Raw genomic sequence first — 19,708 nt, 5'->3', positions numbered from 1 at the left:
TTTTTTTCCATTTTTTTTGTTTATGAGAGGATTTTTAAAGGTATTTTCTTAAGCAAATAATTAGCCCATGAAAGCAATAGTGATAAACAAATAGACAATTATGCAGAAGGAGGCTTTGGGCTTGTTCCCCCCACTCTCCTGCTATTGCACTAATTAAGCTTGTGGTCTTCTTGTAAACCAATCTGAAACTGAGTTTTGTAATAGCTTCAGGAAGCTGCTTTGTTGGTGAGTTTGCTGAAGTTGATGCACCCTTGCTGCTCTTTCCTGGCACACATGGTTTTCTGTGGATGAAAATCCGTGTTCCCAATCATTATGCTGCTGTGGTGGTTTTTTTTTGCTTTTTTCAATTTTGGAAGGACCTGATCCTCAAAACAGTGAAAAACAATATTTTGTCAGCATGAAAAGAAAATTGGGGAGATAGCATTTAATCTTCAAAGGCAAGTTGTGATAATTCCTCCTGCTGGGGCCGTGGGTGGCTGTGTGGTGGCCCTCTCCCAGAAGGGACACACCGTGGGGCTCGTGGATCGTGAGGACGCTGGGCTGGCCACACAGGAGCTGGAAGTGGAGTGAAAGGGACACACAAAAAATTTGGAGGTCGCTTCTGAGGTCTCAGGGAATGCTGTGGCCCCGTTGCCTGTAACCTCTGTGGCAGGATGGAAATGACAATGACCCTGTAAGATTTTTGGGCTTGCAAAACGCCGTGTGTGTCATTAAACTGTTTTTATGCCTTATGTACCTCTTAGAGATGACATGTTTACATGGTCTGTATTACAGATTAATATCTCTCTGGCCTGAGAGTGTCTTTCCAAACTCCCTTATTTCTCATTTCCCGTCCTCAGTGACATAATAGATTTAAAGTGCAAGGTAATTTTCCACCTCTGTATTTTTAGAAAGGTTTCCACTAAAGAATAGACCCAGTGTTTGAGGGGGTGGCAGCTGTAAGCATCAGTAAAAGATATAAGTTGTAGAAGATAAGGCATGGAGGAGGTATAAATACTATTTCTGTGTATATTGAAAATGGCTTCAAAAGTGAGGATATGTTTCTTTTATAGTAGTATATTCTCCTTAAAGCCTGCTGTAGTAGGGAATGAATCAGGACATGCATGTGTGTGTAGGGGGTTTCCTTTTTTTATTTTTTTAGGGATCACTTATTTTTTGATGTTCCTTTCAGTAGTGTTACAGTTTTCCAAGAGTTTCCAAAAACAACTTACTGGATTCAGTATTCTGAGTAAGATTTTCTTTTTATTTTTTTTTCTCCTAACTGATATGTGGCATTAAAATTCATGTAAAGTGGGAATATTTGAAAGCAAAGGAAGGGAAGTACAGTACTGGAGTGATACCATGAAAAAAAAGTGAATCTCTTCTACATGCACAAGCAAATGGGTAGCAAGAAAAAATGACTGGGTTTAATGACTTTATAAAAGTCTTAAAAGCTTTTTGGCTAGAACTTGGTAGAGAACCTATCCTATGGCTATTTTTGAGGCACGTGGGTTTTCATTAATAACTCTCAATCCAATTTCTCCTGACTCTCTTTGGGCCACGTTGTAGGAGGCTGCTCTACACAATCAACCCATACACAAAGGGGTTTTTTTGGGTCTGCTGAGGAGGTTTTGGGTGAGTGTGGGAGCTCTGTCAGAACTCAGTGCCCAGCCTGTGTTCTCAGGATGGCTGAACAGTGCCAGATTTATCACAGATTTAACATGTGATCAGATTTATCACATAAATCTTGTCTTATTTCTTTTTAGTTCAGCAGTCCAGGATAACATACACATCAAAGCCAGGTCTTTGTTTGTACCCCTAAATGACTCCAAACTGGCATTCACCCTTAAAGACCCAGAAGGTACAGGAATTCTGACTTGTTATACTTTATTGGAGAAATCTCAGCTTGCTGGGAGCAATTTGTGTAACACTTTTGTAACCCACTCGTTTTCCACGTGGGGACCAGGTGAGAAGGTCATGGATATGTGACACAGTTGACATCAAAAATATGACAGTGGAGTCATCACTGCTTTTAGGATCAAGCATAAGGAATTTCTGCAGTGTATGAAAATTGGGGAGTTTGTCTGCTGAAGAGAAAAGAGGCTTTGGGAAGTGTGGAATGGAGCACTGTGCAAGGGCTTTAATGCGGATTAGAGCACCAAAGCATTTTGGCACTTTTGGGTCTGTGCCAGAACATGGCTGGGATGAGGCCAGATGAAAAACCTGCATGTGCAGAGTCCTTCCCAGCATCCCCAGTTTGAAGGGTGTTTAGGTGGCTGGATTAGTTCCAGCTTTGGGACAAGCTGGTACTCCCACGTTCTGGTGTGAGGACCTGGAAAATGTGGATTTTCTAGCTTACACATTTAAGAGACTCAGGAGATTTTCTGAAGCTTTCCTGAGCTCCACTTTTGAACCTAATCAAGCTCTTTTGTGGAATTTAGAGTCAAGTGGAAAGTGCAAAAACTGGATTGTGATCAAGGAAATGCAGTGAACACTTGAACTGGGAGGTAAGGGGTAAGGTGCCTCCTGTGACTTACGAGATCCAAAACAGCACTGAGGATATTCTCTCTCCTGTTCTAAGAAACCAGATCCAAGTGGTTTCTTTGCTCTGTTCCCTTTGTAAAGTAGCTATGAGGAAAATTACAGACAAGTCTCAGCCAGAAAATCCATCTGGTATGAGAAGAAGGGGCCAAAGAACAGCTCTTTGAACACTCAAGGCTGCCTTCTGTCTTGACTAAACTATCTCCTGCCCAGTGGTGGGGTCTCCCATTCCCTTTGACTCCGTTTTATTTTGCATGTGGGTAGTGAAGGTGCTGTGGTAAAACAATTCTTCAGATTTGGAAGGATTTAGCATGGTGTTTCTTGCCCTTGCAGAGGTGTCCTGCTCATTTCTCTCCCCAAGGTTCTCTTGGATCAGGTTGTGTCGGGGATCATGGGTATCAAAGTCTGGGGGCCAGGGGAGACTCCTTGGCAGGTCTGTTCTTACAGCTGGTGCTTTCCTCCACAGTTGGTTCCAAAACTTTCCCCCCCAAAATATTTAACAGTCACTTTGCAGTTTTCAGCCAAAGTTAGGATGGAAGAAAGCAGGAGATTTTGCTGAGTTTTGTGTTCAAACAGTAAGAAAATAATACAAGTTACTTGGAGAGATTGCTTTGAAACTCTAAAGCTGAAGGGTTTCTTTTTTGTTTGGTAGAACAAAATTTTCAGTTTGTGTGCATTTATTTAAAGACAGGTTCCCACTTGCAAAGTCTGCATGTCCTTTTTTCTGAACAAAGCAGGGTATGGCTGAGCTGTTTCCCACCTCAAACCTGTGGCTTCAGCTGAAATATTGACAGGGGTTAGAGCAAAGCAAGCAGAGAGGGACCCAATCCCTTCTGGGATATGGTCAGCTCAGGAGTCTCCTGCAGCCCTTTCCCTGCTGTGCTGGATGGAGCTCCATGCTTGGATGCCATGGGATGACAACAATTCCAGGTGGGAATGTAAGAGTGACTTATTTCCCAAGCCTGCACTCTGCAGTGGCAGTCACCTCTAATTAAATAGTTACAAGAAGTTGCTTTCAGGCAGTTTCAGGGCAGCAAGAAAAAAAACTTGCTCAAAGGTAGGATCAGGCACAGCTGCAACAACATCTCCCTGAGGGCATCTAACATGCATGGGGTAGAAGTTGAGGGTTTAAATCTCTCCTCTACAACCCAGCTGGGAAGGAGGTTATTCCAATTCTTACATGGACACTAATGCATGCACAAGCTGCAGTAGGATCATGACTTTTATTATCTTTCTTCTGTTTTGCAGAGAACAGGTCTTGCACTGGTGTCACCAAGAAGCTGGTGATACTTGTTCTCCAAATGGTCTTTTTGCTGTGTGGTTGATGGAATCAGGGCTGCCAGGGTTGTGTATTGGAGACCCTGCACCTACCCTTGGGATGGCTGGGAGAACAGTGTTCAGCTTGGAAAAGAGAAGCTTTGGGGTGGGCTAATTGTGGCATTTCAGTCCATGAAGGGGCCAGCAGGAAAGATGGAGAGAGATTATTTACAGGGGCATGGGGAATGGCTTCAAACTGAGAACAGGTTTGGATTTATAAAAATTCCTCCCTGTGAGGGTGGGCAGGCCCTGGCACAGGGTGCCCAGAGTAGCTGTGGCTGCCCCTGCATCTGTGGAATTATCTAAGGTCAGGTTGGATGGGGCTTGGGGCAACTTGAAACAGTAGAACGTGTCCTTGTCCATGGCAGTGGGTTGAATGGAATGAGTTTTAAGGTCCCTTCCAACCCAAACCATTCTGGGATTCTGTGATACAGGAAATGGAGCTGGAATCTGCAGTGTTGGCCTCAGTCTGAGCATGTCTGTCTGTAACTATGAGTGGAATCGTAGAATCCCAGAATGGTTGGGGTTAGAAGGGACCTTAAAGCTCATCTTGTTTCAGACAGGGGTACCTTCCATCGTACCAGACTGCTCAAAACCTCATCCACCTTGGCCCTGAACACTTCCAGGGATGAGGCAGCCACAACCTTTCTTGGATACCTGTTTCAGCACCTCAGCCAAGAGGAGGAACTTGTGTTTCTGCTAACAGGAGACACCAGGGTACCTGTATGGAGCGCTGTAACCGAGAATCAGCCTGGCTGTTTATGCACAGACAGTGTGACACCAACGTTCTGCTCAGCAGAGGGATGGATGGAGCTCCAGCAGCTCCTCCTTGGGCACAGACCTGGCTCCAGGGAAGGTTCTGGAATGTCTGTGCAGCTGTGGCAGTGGCCGATGGCAGTGAGGTGCGAAGGGCTCTCGTGCTGCCCGCCCTGCCCAGCTCCACGCACTCTGTCCCTTCTGTGACAGCTCTGCTCACCCCCTGCAGCGACAGCAGGACCTGCTTGAAACCATTTCAGAGCCACAGATGACACGGAGAATCAGGCAGCTGACATTTGCAGGGAGGTTGGAATGATTCACTGTTCTCCAAGAGACACTGCTCAGGGAGATCCCCTCTGCTGTTGCTGATTGTGCTGAGAACTTGTTTAATTTTTTTCTGTCCTAGATGCTGTGGAATATTGTACTCTTTTGGCAGATTGATTATAGCTTGAAAAATATCTCCTTGGTCTTTTTGGAGAGGCTGCAGTGGTGCTCTTGGTGTGCAGGTGTACCTGGGATCTGGTAATGGCTGTTTTGTTAACTCTGTGCTAACAGGAGCCACGTGAAGACTCTCTGTCCCAAGGAGACAGTGGATTTAGCAGCCAGAGTGAGCCAGGAAGGGGCAGGGGACAAAAACTTCCTTTGCATGGTTCCTGTGGTTGTCCCTTCATGTCCCTGGCCCATGGCATATCCATTTGGAGTCATGGACCCAGAAACATGAAGGGACAGCTTCCTTTCCTTCCCATCTCTGGCCTCGTGTCAAAGGCAGCAGTGATGCTGGGCTGTGCCTGCATAGGAGGTCTCAGGAGAGATGTCAGGTAGAAAATCTGACCAGATGAAAGAAGCACAGGACTGTTACTTGTGTATTTCCACATTAATTTATGTTTTTTTTTTACAAAAGAGAGGAGGACCTGGTGTCAGAGGATGAGGCCTTGGAGAGCTTGTTAGATCCATATAAAGGATGGGGACGTGGCTGAAAGGTTTGTTGTGTGCAAACAAAACCCATGGCCTTGCACTCTCTGGGAAGTATCAACAGCTGCTCTCTCACTCCTCTGGTTATTTTAATTAAGCTAATGAGCAGTTAACTTTGTTTTTGGTGCTGTGCATCCCCTTTTTATGCCCATGGATCTCACCAAGCCCAAAGCACACACCAAAGGCAGAGAAGGTGATATTACTCTAAAGCTCTGAACTGTCTTAACAATACCAAGGAGACAATTTAGCTCAATAAATGCTGCTTTTCCACCTCTTCAGAATTCCAGAGTATTCAATAACAAACATACTACAACAGTGGATAACAGAGGATGTGCCACAAGAACCCAAGTGCTGTGAAATACCAATAAATAAGTTGAGAAAGCAAGAGCTGATGTAATCGCTGGGAACTACCTATGGATTGCAATCTGTGGAGTTGTTTTTCATTTGCTTTGGTGCCTCCCATAGCATTCCCCTGCCATGGTTTATTTCAAGGAAAGTGGTTTTATTGACATTGGAATGGGTCCATTACCTATTTTGAGAAGGGGCTGGGGACAGGATCAGAGGTGTGGTAATTCCTTACACCAAATTTCAAACTGTGAGTTCTTTGCACAAGCAAAACAAAACCTGAGTGAAAAAAATCATTTTGTTTTATGCTATTTTAGTTTTGTGCTGCTAGGTTTTTTGGCATTTTTAGCAGAAGGAACATCAGTTATTGTTTAAAAAAAAACAAATTTAATGTCCATGTCATTGAAATGAAGGTATATAAGGAAGTGGAGAATAATGAGGTGCCACATGGAGCTGCTCCACCCAAATGCAGGGCTTTGCTCTGTCACAAGCTCTGTGTAAGAAGATCTTGAAACTCTCCACAGTGCTGGAAGTTGCTGTCTTGCCTGCAGCCTGTGGCTCTCCTGGAACAGAGGCTCCTGCACATTCCCTCAGGAATCTCCATGCCTGCAGAAGTGGCACTTTCCTCAGTCACAAACCACACTGGGTTTAAAAGCAAAACTTGTACCGTATCAGGTTTTTAAGAACAGGGCTCATTTAAAAAAAGACAGAGTTTCTTTAAGGTTTCTTTAACCCCATTAACACAGCTGTTAAGAACATAACCACCAGACTGTGTTTATTTTTTGTGGGAATTCTTGGCAATCACTCAGGGGATGCTATTTCCCCCACTTATTTGCTTCTCCCTCCACTAGAGGCAGAAATTCAGCTTTTGCTCTGTTGAAGAGAGTCGGAGAGCTGCCATCAGGGCTCTGTGCCCAAGTCATAGGGGAGCAAAATCTGTCTGGTTTCTCTGTGATAAGATGCCCAAATCAGGTGTTCCTGAACCTTTAATAGGCTGTTTCCTCTCACAGAATGGACAGGTTTGGTTTTTAAGGTCTGAGGACCGAGATGCCTGACCGATCTGGCCTATTATTGTATCATGTCCAGTTATCACTGACTGGTGTGGGTTGGAAAGGACCTCAAAACCCATCCAGTGCCACCACTGCCATGGGCAGGGACACCTTCCACTATCCCAGGTTGCTCCAACCTGGCTTTGGACACTTCAGGGACAGCCACAGCTTCTCTGGGCAGCTCTGGGGAAGCCAGGGCCTCCCCACCCTCCCAGGGAAGAATTTCTCCTCAATATCTACTCTAGATCTCCTTTATATACTCCTCTTAAGCTGTGACAAAAAATATTTGTTCGTTAACGTGGCCTTCGCTCCCCCATCTCCTGTTCAGGAGAGTTTGTTGGGTCTTCTACTGAATTTTACAGGTGCTCATGTGAATCTCAAGGTACTGAAAGCCACATAAAACTCTTCTGTCTCTGGGGGTAGGCCAGGACATGCCCAGAAGGTAAAAAAAGAATAACTCTTAATCAATAAAAATCTTTCTAGTGATTTTTCTATATCCAGAAGTTAATTTTCAAAATGTCTTAATACTCTCCTTCACCTTGACAACCTCATCTTTCACTGGTTTTGACTTCAGTCACTTTAAAAGCCAGAGTTGAAAACAAAATAATTTATTCAGTTTTCCCCTCCTTTAAAAAAAGTATTGTGTACTGGGTGGACAATAACATTATCTTGTAAAATTGTTATTTTTTCTATCAAAATGTTTTTTGTGCTTTTTAACATTGAAAATGACAATATTTCTAAAATCCAATGCACTGGGTTGGCTTAGTAAGAGAAAAGAGCCTAATGTAAAGATGGATCATGGAAAAATAAACACTAAAAGTATTGAATACTCTTAAATTTTTGGCACTTGAGGACAGTTTAAGAATGGGGCTAAATGTGGTCTAATGTCCATTATTTCCTGTTTTTCTGACATCAAAGAGGGTGAAAAAAATCCCACCTCTATAAAATGTGAAAGAAATATTTTTACTATGATTATTTAAGGTCAATTCTTAGAGTTAAGTGTGGGAGGGAAATGAGCTTAATCATCAGATTAAGTAAACCTCATCTTCAGATCAGAACTTAATGTAACTAAAGATGGAATCATTTTATATATTCTTGAGTTTGTTAGAATATTGGAGAAGGAACAGTGCTGCTTTGCACTTTTCATTCCCAGTATGGGTTTAGGGCTGCTGTGAAAGGTTGGGCTCAATTGTCTGTTGCAGCTCAGCAGTTTGAGCAACTTTAAGAAATGAAGGACTTTTAACCTTAGAGCCACAGTGGTGAGTTAGTGGTGCTGTTGTCCCCCTAAAAAGACACAACTGTGTGGGCAGCAGGTTGTCCCTGGGGTGCTGTGTCCTGCAGAGGTGGTGGCTCGTGGAATCCCAGCCCAAGGAGCAATCTTGAGAGGAACTGTCAAAAGGGCCAGTCAGCTAGTTCATTCCACCCCTGAGGGTCAGGAGAATGATGATAAAATCACTGCTGTTTACAGATGATGGTCTTGTATTGAATAGAATTATTTTAAGCATTCCTCCACGCCTTCACCCACACGGCCGCGTTTGGGGTTGTCAACTCTGCTTCGCGTCGTCACCTTGAACCTCTGACTTATAGGAATAAGGCACTTTTCTGGTTTTTTAAGTCAGATATCACTGAATCCTGCGTGTGCATCCCATGCTGTTCTTCCCTCCTCCTGATATTCCTCAGACTATCTTGCCTCATTTCCCGCTCGCTGTTTCGTTAGTCGTGGCGCTCCGATGCCTCGCGTTTTATGTCCACGCGGTTCTGGCGTTCCCTTGCCATATGGTCATCCTGATGTTACCATTTGCCTCAATCATCCTTTTTGTAGCTGCTTGAACATCTTAATTGATCTCCTGAGCTACGTTAAAGATTTATAACAGACGTCGGTGTCATTCATTTCGCGAGCACGTAACCGCACCTTTCCGTCTGATTGGATGTCCGCACCTCTCCCTCGTAAAAATGCACAAAAAGCTTGGCCTTGTGTCCCTGTGGCAAAATAATGGACGTCTTGAAGGATATTAGAAACCTTGTACCACTCTACTCCAGCCAAAAGCATAAGCTGTGGCCCCTCAGTTGGTGCTAATAAGGTGTTCTCTGCTCTCTCTTAAACAAAACCTCCAACTGGAGAACTTTTCTCCACTAGTAGCAGAGATGGTGAAACTTTTTTTTTCTTTTTTTCTGAGTAAGATTTGAAGCCATGTGTTGATAATATTGTTAAGCTGAAATGCATATATCAGAGTGGTGATGGTGCCAGGAACTGCTTTTGGCCAGGCCTGTGTTTCTTAGTATATGCGGCAGAGGCATGTGCAATTAATGATGTTGGCAAAAGAAGCACTGTAGGAAGAGCACACGAAATGAGAGGTTTGATGGTTTCTGCAAAGTACTGTGCCCATCTTTTCATGCAGAAAATGAGTAAACCATTACTCTACATATGATTGGAGCAGAACAGAGCACTTTCTGATGGGGTTTGTCAGAGAGCATTCAGAAGAAGCTGTATATTAAAAGATAAATTTCATCACCCAGTTAAGAAAATATGTCTAAGGGTAGATAGGAAAAAGATAGGGCACATCCTTTGTGCCATTAGAGGGGTGGATTTTTGAGTATAAGTGAGAGCCAAGTCTGTCTGATGAAGAATTTTCATCAGGATATCCAGCTATGGTGTAACTGTTGAAAATTATCTTTGGCCAGATGTTTTTCTCAAGAGTGGGAGCCTTTGGGACTCCCTTTCTCACCTGTTTTTAGCCACTGTAAGTGAGCTAAAACCTTTATTTTCCTTCAGCTTTAGTTTTGATTAGAAGGTGTCAATCTGGTACCAGATTTTGCACTTCTTTGGTGGAGAACCTTTGTGCAACTGTTCCTGGTCAGACTTTTCTGTGCACTGGCCAAACTCTCAGCAAAGCAAGTTGGGTGAAGAATTTGTCTTGAAAAAACTTTTAGGAAAATTTTTAGTGGATGTATGAAACCCATTTACTCCACTATTCCTTTGCTAAGAGTCTCTCACTCCCTTCTCTTTGTGGTAATAACATATTTGAACATTACTGTGTGTCCATGCTGGTATTCAAGTTTTTGGGGTTTTTTTTCCTGTTCTGTGATGTCACCAGCTGAAGATTTTTAGTAGTTTCTTTCTCATTGGTGGTATCTGTTCTAGGCTGAACCACCTCTGGTCTCAAATGTCTTGTATTTCTTTTCGGAAACTGAAGCCCCTTTAGTGGAAAAATCAAAGTACTTTAAATCTTTGTGTGATGTATAAAATTGGGATGAAGCACAAACCTGTGTTTGAATTCTCTCCCCTGTAAAAAGAAATAAAAACTCTACACATCAAAAGAATAACATTAAAATATTAAGTTAAACTTAGTTGTGAAACCTGAGACTTTATTAATTAATCTTCCTAACATATTTCAGTAATCTTAAAAGCTGTATAAGTTTTGGTATTTTTTAATTTTTTTCCCTACAAAATGGATTAAGTGTTTGTCTAAGGACCTTCCTGCAGCATGGCCACAATTCATGGACAAGGTTGCAATGAACTTTCCAAGGCTGGAATAATCTCTTTTTCTGAGCAGAACTGAGTAACTTGTGGCTTATTTTTGAGATAGATGTTGCTATTTTTGTTCACTTTGAAATACTTCAATTTTTAGATGTTTGTGGATTTTAAAAGAAAAACTGACATGATCTGATAAAATAATTTAACAAGAGCAGATGTTTCTTAATTGTATGACAGCTGAGATATTACCTCTGCTTCTTCAGTTCTGTTCCTCCTCATCTCTCCAACTCATTTGCTCTCTAAATAACTTTCTATAGTGTGTGGCTATTCTTTGGGGACAGAAAGAGTGAATTTATTGCCTGGGTAGTAATATAGGAAAGGTCCAACTTTAATCCAAGGAAGGTGTTCCATGGTTGACCAAAGTCTTTATGAACAGTATTCTATTCTGCTTGGAAATACTGCATAAAAAATCTTCCCAGCTTTTGTTTCAAATAAACATCATGAATGAAATATGAAAAAAAAAACCAAAAACAAACAAAAAAAAATAAATTTGAAGGGTGCCATTAAAATCATGGAAGAAAGCAAGCAATAAGTGTGTGTGCTCACCTTGGCAGTAAATCTTGATGTTGTGTTGTCCATCACTTCTGCCTGCTCCAAGGAAGCTGCTCGGGATACTCGGGAACAGAGCCCTTGCACCAGGCCTGTGTTTGTACATAGCTCTGGAACAGCTGGTTTGGATTTTAAAAATTCTGTTTTTATTAGAACACTGACTCTTGTTTATCGTTATTGATTTTATTGGGTTATTATTGACTGACTGCACCCCATGGGCCTATTAGTGAAGTGCTAGTAAAGCATTAAAGGCAGACTTGGGCTTTTCTGTGCTTTGTACTTACAACATTTGCTTTTATCGTGACTTTTAGCCAGCTGCCTAACTACAAACATGGGCAGCCTCACCCACCAGAGACTGAAAGGATGACAAGAAATAATTTTTTTTGCTATATTTTCAATATTTAGAAGAACAAAACAAAGTTTTGAGGTTATTTACTGTTTTGTTTGATGAATTCTCAGGGAAATGTTTACATCTTTCTCATCTCCCTAAGACTTCTGAATTTTAGAAATAGAACAAACTCATCAGTCTTACTCAAAAAATAAGTTATTGCAGATTCTTTTCATTATTATATGATATTTGATCTTTCTGGGTGGAAAGGGAAACTTATTTTCTTATTAATATGAATCAAAAGGGACACAATATTCAGTTTAAGCCAGATCAGAGTTGGGTGAACTCTGGTTGCATATAAAAATCTAGAAGTCATCCTAAGGAGATTTTAGGAATCATTGACTCTCTCCTAACACAATTTGGCTTCTCACAGTACTGTAATCTCTGGATGAATCTCTGGATTGAATCTCTGATTCGATAATCTTTCACCTGTCCCTTTAGTGTTATTTTTCTCTCCCCTGCTCCATAGAAATGAAGCAATCACCTATTTCCAGTAAACCCCAGTCAAGAGCTAAGGAGTTTTAAAAACAACTTCCTTCTGGGTGAGGAGAAAAGGAGGGAATAGCAGATGAGAAGGAGGGGATAGCAGATGAGAAACACAGGAGTTCTGAGGGAAGGAAACTGCATGGGGAAGTGGTAGAAGTGTCCTGGCATTTGAGCACGATGAGTTCTCACCATTCTGTTGTTGGATGCTCATATTCCACATATGAGAAGCAAGGGTTTGTGTTCCCAAAGCTGCAAGCAGACAGATTGGGATGGCAAAGAAGTCTCAAACAGGTCCACTCTTAATTATAGCCTGTTGCTGTTCCTGACTGCTAAAAATGTGTTACAGGACAACAGAAATGGGGTAAAAATGAGTCTTCTGCTCCTCTCTAAGAACAACAAACTCATCACACATTAATTATGAAAGCCATATTTTTCTCTGTCAAATCTACTGCTGTGAGTAGTAATAGCTTCTCCTGAAAGCTGTCACAGAGTAGAAACAAAGAGATGTCTCTGCAGCATAATATCGAGCTGAACCAGTGGGAAAACTTTATTCTGAATAAAGTGAGAGGTGTATTTTTGGGGTTGTGATAAGAAAACAGTATCTAGAACTGGATATACAGGGGTGAGTTATATCCATAGGTCACATTTCCATAGGTTTTAAAACTGAAAATTAGATAGATTTACTGGCTTCTCTCAGAAATATTTCACCAAGTTTATATATGTATTTACTCACTTTTGCTGTGAACTTTGAGGATGGAAAGGATCACAGCAGAAAAGAGGAGCTGAAGATCAGATTGGTGTCTAATCTTTATGCAGGAGGAAAACTTACCTTTGGACTGTAAATCCAAATATAAGTTTGTTTTTCAAAATGATCTTAAAGCAGGTTCAGCTCACAAAGGAGCCTCTTGGCCACTTCCAGCCAATCCAATGTGTGAATGTGACATTAAATACAGGAAGAACCCTGGGAATTTTGTTCAGATGCAAAGACATTTTATTTATTTTAAAAGCAATCTAATTTTGTCTTGGAGTTCCACGATGGGTGCAGCAGACAGCAGCCAGGCATCACCAGTTACTGTTTAATTTGCTGGTACAATCAAACAGTGAGATGCTCTCACAATTGACTGTGCCCACAATTTTGTGCTTGACTGCAGGTGCAAAATCGAGGATGCAAAAATCAGAACACAACTTGATGATCACTTAAAATTTGGTCCATTCCTGTTCAAAAATCTTTAACTTCTGTGTGTCATATAATATAAAATATTTTAGATTTTTTTTTCCTCAGAATTGGTGTAGTTCACCAAAAATTACTTTGAGGGATAAAAAATCCACTTGCAAGCAGATAGCATATTTATAATGTAATTTTGAATGGAAATAAAAATTATAGTAAAAATTATATAATTAAATATTATATAAATAAGGTCTTATAGCCTTTATTTAGCTCCCTCCCCAAAAAAAACCCCAACAAATTAATCTATCCATTTATCTCAGGTAAAGTAGTGTTTGGATTGGTTTTCTTTCAAGGTTTTTCAGTACACAAATAGTACTTCAAAAGTCCAATCTTAGAAATAAATATTTATAAAGTTATTTTTAATAAGTCACCCCAGAAATTTGCAAACAGGAAAATGGGATGTTGGATTTTTTAGCTCACAAAATATGCATATTAAAAAATGTTGTGATGATGCTTAGATGGGAAGGTTGTGTTGTTCAGCAGCAGCATTACACATGGACTTGTGTGAAATACAAAACTCTTCTGATAGTCATATATTTGGCCAAATTTGGCAAAACAATACCTCTGTGTTAGCCAAGTAACACAATTCAGGGACTGTTTCCTTATGTATGATTGAAGTGCTCAATATTGTTCTTTTTTTTACGGATGTCGAATGTTCTGACCACAGATCCATTGGTACAATGGAGGTTTATGGAGCTAATTAATTATTATTAAAGCTGGATTTCCCAACTAGCCTACTTCAGAAAATGAGATAATATTCAGAGAAACGCTTTCACTGTCACAAACTTAGATTTATGTTGTATTTTTTGATAGCTACAAAAAAGCACAATACATTTCTCTAGCAATATTTTGCTTTCATTAGTGAAACTGAGACTCATTTCTGGATCTACCTCTCCTCATTCATGTGCAATTCACACCCCCTGCTTGATGCTGAGGGACATCTCTGTGCTCCTCATCTTTGTGCTGTTGAAAGTGTAACCAGGGATAGTTGGGGGAATGAATTTCTCAGTTTTGTGCTCAGTATCACAAAGGGACGATACAGGACAATGCCTGGTGTAAGCCAAAAACCAGAAAGGGAAGATGGAATTGTATATTTGGTTTGTGCCCTGTTTTGTTTCTGCATCATTCTTCCCAAAATATTGATTTTTTTTTTATTATTTTTTCTTACATTTGGGGGATTGTTTTTCAGACAGGGTGGTAGTTCTCTTTTCAAATATTCCTGTCAGAAGAAAGTCTGGATCTGCATTGTGAGGGTTCTCAGAAATGTTTTGGAGTGACATTTGGGGTTTGTAGGACGTGACCACTGAAAGGAAAGGTCTGCAAGGATCCTTCAACCACCCTGTTGTTTCCATGTGCACAGTCTTCCCAGATCCCAGTATTCCTCTTTATCCCTGCCCTTCTGCAGGTTCCTGGGTTAAAGTGGAGCTCTTGACAGCTGTCAACTCCTTTCCTCTTCATAATTCTTTGCTTTGCTCTTCCTGCTACCTCTTCCAAGACTTTTTAGTGGGCACTGCAAGTCTGTTTTAATAATTGTTCCTCAACCAACCAATCCAACAGAAAAGGTGCAAGGGAATTTGGCAGTGAGGAGGGGGATTCTGCTTTCTTTTTGCTTTCCTTCCTTCATATCATCACTTCATTATCATCTTCATTCCCTTTACCTCTTCTCCATCCCATTTCCTTTTCCCAGTCCTTTCTTCTGTTGTTCTATCCCTGTTCCTTCATTAATTCTCCTTCCTCCCATTATATTTCTACTCACTCCTCTCTAGCCCTTGCCAGTTTGTAGCAGTCCATGATTTCAGATGGAAAATCTGTCGCCAGAGCCCCTCCTCCAGTAACATTAATGGCCACTCTCGAACGCCTGCCCTGCCCTCCGTCATCTAATTTCAGACGCTGAGGGGGCAGACGAAACAGATGGTTGGCACAGGGCTGCATGATTCACTGCTTGAAATCATGGTGCAACATTGCTGAAATTGGTGAGGGAGAAGGAGGTCTGACATTTGACAGAGCCGTGTAAAAATTGCCTGATCCAGGCAAAGTTCAGACTAATCACTTGACTGTTATTTTCCAGATGCGCTGATCATATGACTGTAATTGTAAAGATTATATTGACAGTGCACGGTTTCCCAAACATGCTGCACTCATTCTTAACAAAATGATTCTCCCTTGGGATGCCCAGGTCAGGCTGCTGTGGGGAATTGTGTGTTGCCATTTATTCATCCTTGAATTTTCTCTTATTTTATTTTTTTTTTTCCTTGAGTGGGTTCATTCATCTACTTTCTGTTCACAGGAAGTTGGAGGTTTCAGGTACACAGTCAATAAAACTGAACAATAAATTTGAACACTTCCTTTTAGGCAGGTTTCTTCATGAATTGGACTAAAGTGACAAGATTTGAATGTGAAAAGTAAAGAAGGAACATAAATAAACCAGAGAAATTGTAGGGCATCAGCTTTTTATTGTGTCTGATGAAAGTTGAATGGATTACTGCAGTCACAGAAATAGATCTTTGTAAAGATGGTAAGACCCTGGTGGAATTAGGGCAAGTATAGGATCATGTGGATTCTCTGGATGGTGTTTACAGCTAAAATTGTGGAAATAACCCCTGCATCAAAATTTAATTGATTCTTCATGAGTAGCTGCTTGCTGCTATCTATTTTGGATGTCCTCTTCAAAACAAACACTTTGGACTGAACCACTTTGAAGCAGAGCAGGAAATTTCCTGTAAAACTTTTAAATTAGTGAAGGGACAATGATCTTGAGCATCATGGTGGAAATATATGTAACCACAATAAAACCCAAACTCTTAGCTGTATGAGTTGAAAAATGGCTTGGGGCATAGAAAAAAAAAAAGGTGAATTTTAGATGAGCAGTTAAATTTTGGGTGTCTCTGAGACATTCCAAGCCCTTGCTCAGCCCTGATGTCATTTGAAATGTCTAAGCATCGAGCTTAGTGGAGTTGCTTATAATTAGTATTGCTAATTTTTATGAATTTCAGGGAGAGCTTCCCAAATGTTCTCAGCCTTCTGCTGCTCCTATTGCTCTAAGCACGGCTGCGAATCTCGCTGCTTATTTAGATGTCAAAGTGGTAACTGAAATATCCTTAAATGTCAATGCGGTTTCTGCTTAACACCCTTGAAAATTAGGCCTTTGTTCACATAAAACTGGTGCTGAAGAGGGAGAGAAGAGGTGGAAGAACTTCATTTCCAGTTTTCAGTTAGTTAACTCCTTTGAATCCTGTGGGTGGAAGTTGTAACCCAATTGTTGTGGTTAAAGCGTGGACAAAGCCCTAGATCATCTCCTGTGTTTTTCCAGCTGAAGGGCTGATTCTATTGTCTCGGATAAAATTAACACCTGGAGAGCTTCAGACATGAAGGATGTGTTTCCCAAGGGGTTCAGATGGTTCAAACTCCTCGGGACAGAACAGGTCTGAAAACATAATGAGCTGCAACGTATGAACATAAGTGAAAATATTTCATCTTAAAGTTAAGAGCTTGGGAGCAGATGTGGGCATCTCCAAACAGGGAAAAGCAGGAACATGGGGAAGACTTTAAATAAACTTGATAAAAGCCTCATGGGCTGATAACTTCTAGGAAATTATGATTATGGAGCTTTCCTTCTGCTTGTGGACCAGGAGACCTTTTCCTCAGGTAACAATAATAAGAAAAACTAATTAGGAGACACCAGGAAGAATAGACAGGATCTGACTGGAAATCCCTGCACATGCCAGGTCTCATCACAGGTCCCCAGCACTTTTTAAAAATGTTTTATCTTTACTTTGGTGTGTGTAGACAAGAGTCCAAGTTGCTGCTACCATTTGAGAAACTGCTGCTCTTGTGGTTTTATTGAAGAGTTATGGAAATGATTGCTTTAATACTTTTTAAACTGAAACCCTGCATCTTCTGAGTTTATAAAGCTTTGTTTGGTGTTGGGTTTGTTTGTTTTGTTTTGGGTGTTATTTTTTGTTGTTGTTGCTTGTTTCTTTGGGTGCTTTTTAGTTTTCATGTGTAGTTGTGGTTTTCTGGCAAACTGGTAGCTGGATTCTGCTCCAGACAGAAATAACTCATCTGATTCAGGTATTTAAAATCCTTCTCTAGCAGTGAGATCTATTCAGTACAATAAATGAGCCTGAGAAAGCATTTCAGACCCACCTAAGCCACCTGCCTTGTGCCTTCTGAATTTTTGTGTGTTGTATGAGCTCTGTTGACTCTTTCTGACCATGGTGAACTCGGATGAGAGCAGGCAGACAGTGAAATATCGATGCCTTCAGCTGGAGCTGATATTTTACTTCTGTGTCTCAATTTGGAGTGCTTTCTGTTCTCACTGGATCAAAAAAAAGGGTTTTTTTGGCGACAGGGAGAATTAACTTCCATGGGGCCACAAGTGTGAGGACCTGCTCCAGGACAGGGACCAACTTCAGCACCTTGTTAGAAATTTCTTCTTTTGATTTAAATCTTTTTGGCTTGAAAACGGCTTTGGAATGAAGGTAATTGAAGCTGTAGGGTTGTAATAACAACCCCCAAATTCTCATTATTTAATGTAATTGATGGAAAAGGCTGAGAAGTAGAAAAGGAAAATATTGACTTTCATGCATTTAAGTTTTATTTATGTGATGCTGGTCCAAAATCACCAAAATAACACATGGCATTTTATATATAAATGTGTGTGTATAACTTGGGTCAATTTAAAAAAAAGTAAGTTTCTCAGTCTCCCAAAAAGGAGCCCTCTCACAATTTATGGAAAAGCTGCAGACACACTTTTGTCACTTCCCACAATGCCCAAACTTTAAAGGTCAGATAGGACTTTACATGAAATATAACTCAATGATTTTTATCTCTCAATGAATTTTGGGAACGTGTCCTGCCTGATGCTACTGAATTTGATAAATATAGGGAGTTTTTCCTCTTCCCTTGCCTTTTTGGATGGGATTTTGAATAAATATTGTTAATTTCAGCCTCAGAAAAAAACCCAAACAAACTACAAAAAAACAAACAAAAAATGCCCCAAAAAAGCCCTCAATAAAACACAAAAAAACCCCACCAAAAATATCCACCCCAAAAACAGAGGAAAAGGAAAATGGCAATTTTGGATGACAGAAACTGATAAAATTTGGTTTGGCAGCATTTAGATGGGAATTTATAGAAGTCTGGTTTACTTTCTAGGAATAATCCGAACTCCCTTATAATTTTTTTAAGACTTTTTTTTCAGGATATTGCTGGCATTTTCTCTTTTATGACTTGAAGAATAGGTATATTTATCATTATAGGCAAATGTTAATTCAAGTTTCGTTATTTTCAAGCTTTTAAATTTAAAGGAACTGTCAAAAAATTAACTGCATTAAAAAATGTTCCACTTTTTGCTGGGATTTGTGTTCATACAGAGAATTTCACCTTATTCTGAGATATATAACTTTTAATACAAGTAGTCTTTTAATGGCATATTACGTAAGTTTCCATTCCTGAAAATGTATATTAGTTGATAGATTATGGGAATGTATCTTTTACAGGAGTTGGCAAATACGACAGAGGTTCTTGATGATTAGAAGAGTAGAGTTAGATCTGATTTTCTGAATTATTTACAAGCAAGAATATTTTTAAAAGAATATCCAGGATTTGCAGAAAATGTGCATTGCAGTTAACTGCTCTGATTAACTACTAAATTTGTCAAAGAGAATAATAAATAAAATGTCATTTGGAAGATACTTCTGTTTAAATAGAAATTCTTTTTACCCCTAGAAATCATCTATGCTGTGCCTCTTTTTCCAGAATTTGTACAGGACAGTCACAGCTGATCAGGAAAATCAGGGCTTGGTGCTCCTCTTTTATGGCTGAGTATGGACCAGGCATTTACTTAAAAAATAATCACCCTGAAACTGCATTTAAAGTGAAGAGGGGAGTGGAAGGGGGGAAATTGGATCACATTTTGACAATGAAAGCAGAGGGTGTCCTGGATGGAATCTTTATGGCACAATAATTAGTGGCTGTCTTTCCAATTAATTCTGGGTGACTTTGCAAGCTGGATCATTTGTTACCAAACCCGTTCACCAGTTTTGGTATTCATTTAAAGATTGAAACCAGCTTCAGCACACAGTAATATTTTAGTACAGGAAAGATAACCAAGGGAGGTATAACTATATCCTGGTTTTCTGAAAGGAAATCCTGGAATCCCAGAATGGTTTGGGCTGGAAGAGACCTTAAAGCACATCTCATTCCAAACCTTTGCCATGGCCAGGGACACCTCCTGCTAGACCAGGTTTCTCCAGAGCTGTTTTGCCATTTCATGAGGTATTCCTCAATATTTTATGGGATAAATGGGATAACTTCATCCTGCTCCAGGCTTTGGTGATTGTGCCATGTGAAATGCCCACGGAAGGCTCACCAGGAAATAGAACATAGAGTAGGATCATGGAATATCCTGTGTTGGAAGGGAACCCACAAGGGCCATCGAGTCCAGCTTGATTCACAGACACCCCAAAACCCCACCCTGGGCATTCCTGGGTGTCCAAACACTCCTGGAGCTCTGACAGCCTTGGGAATATTCCCATTCCCTGGGAAGCCTGGGCAGTACC

This window comes from Parus major, chromosome 7, assembly GCF_001522545.3.
Source record: "Parus major isolate Abel chromosome 7, Parus_major1.1, whole genome shotgun sequence".
NCBI classification, from domain to species: domain Eukaryota; kingdom Metazoa; phylum Chordata; class Aves; order Passeriformes; family Paridae; genus Parus; species Parus major.
This window is presented reverse-complemented; position numbering follows the sequence as displayed.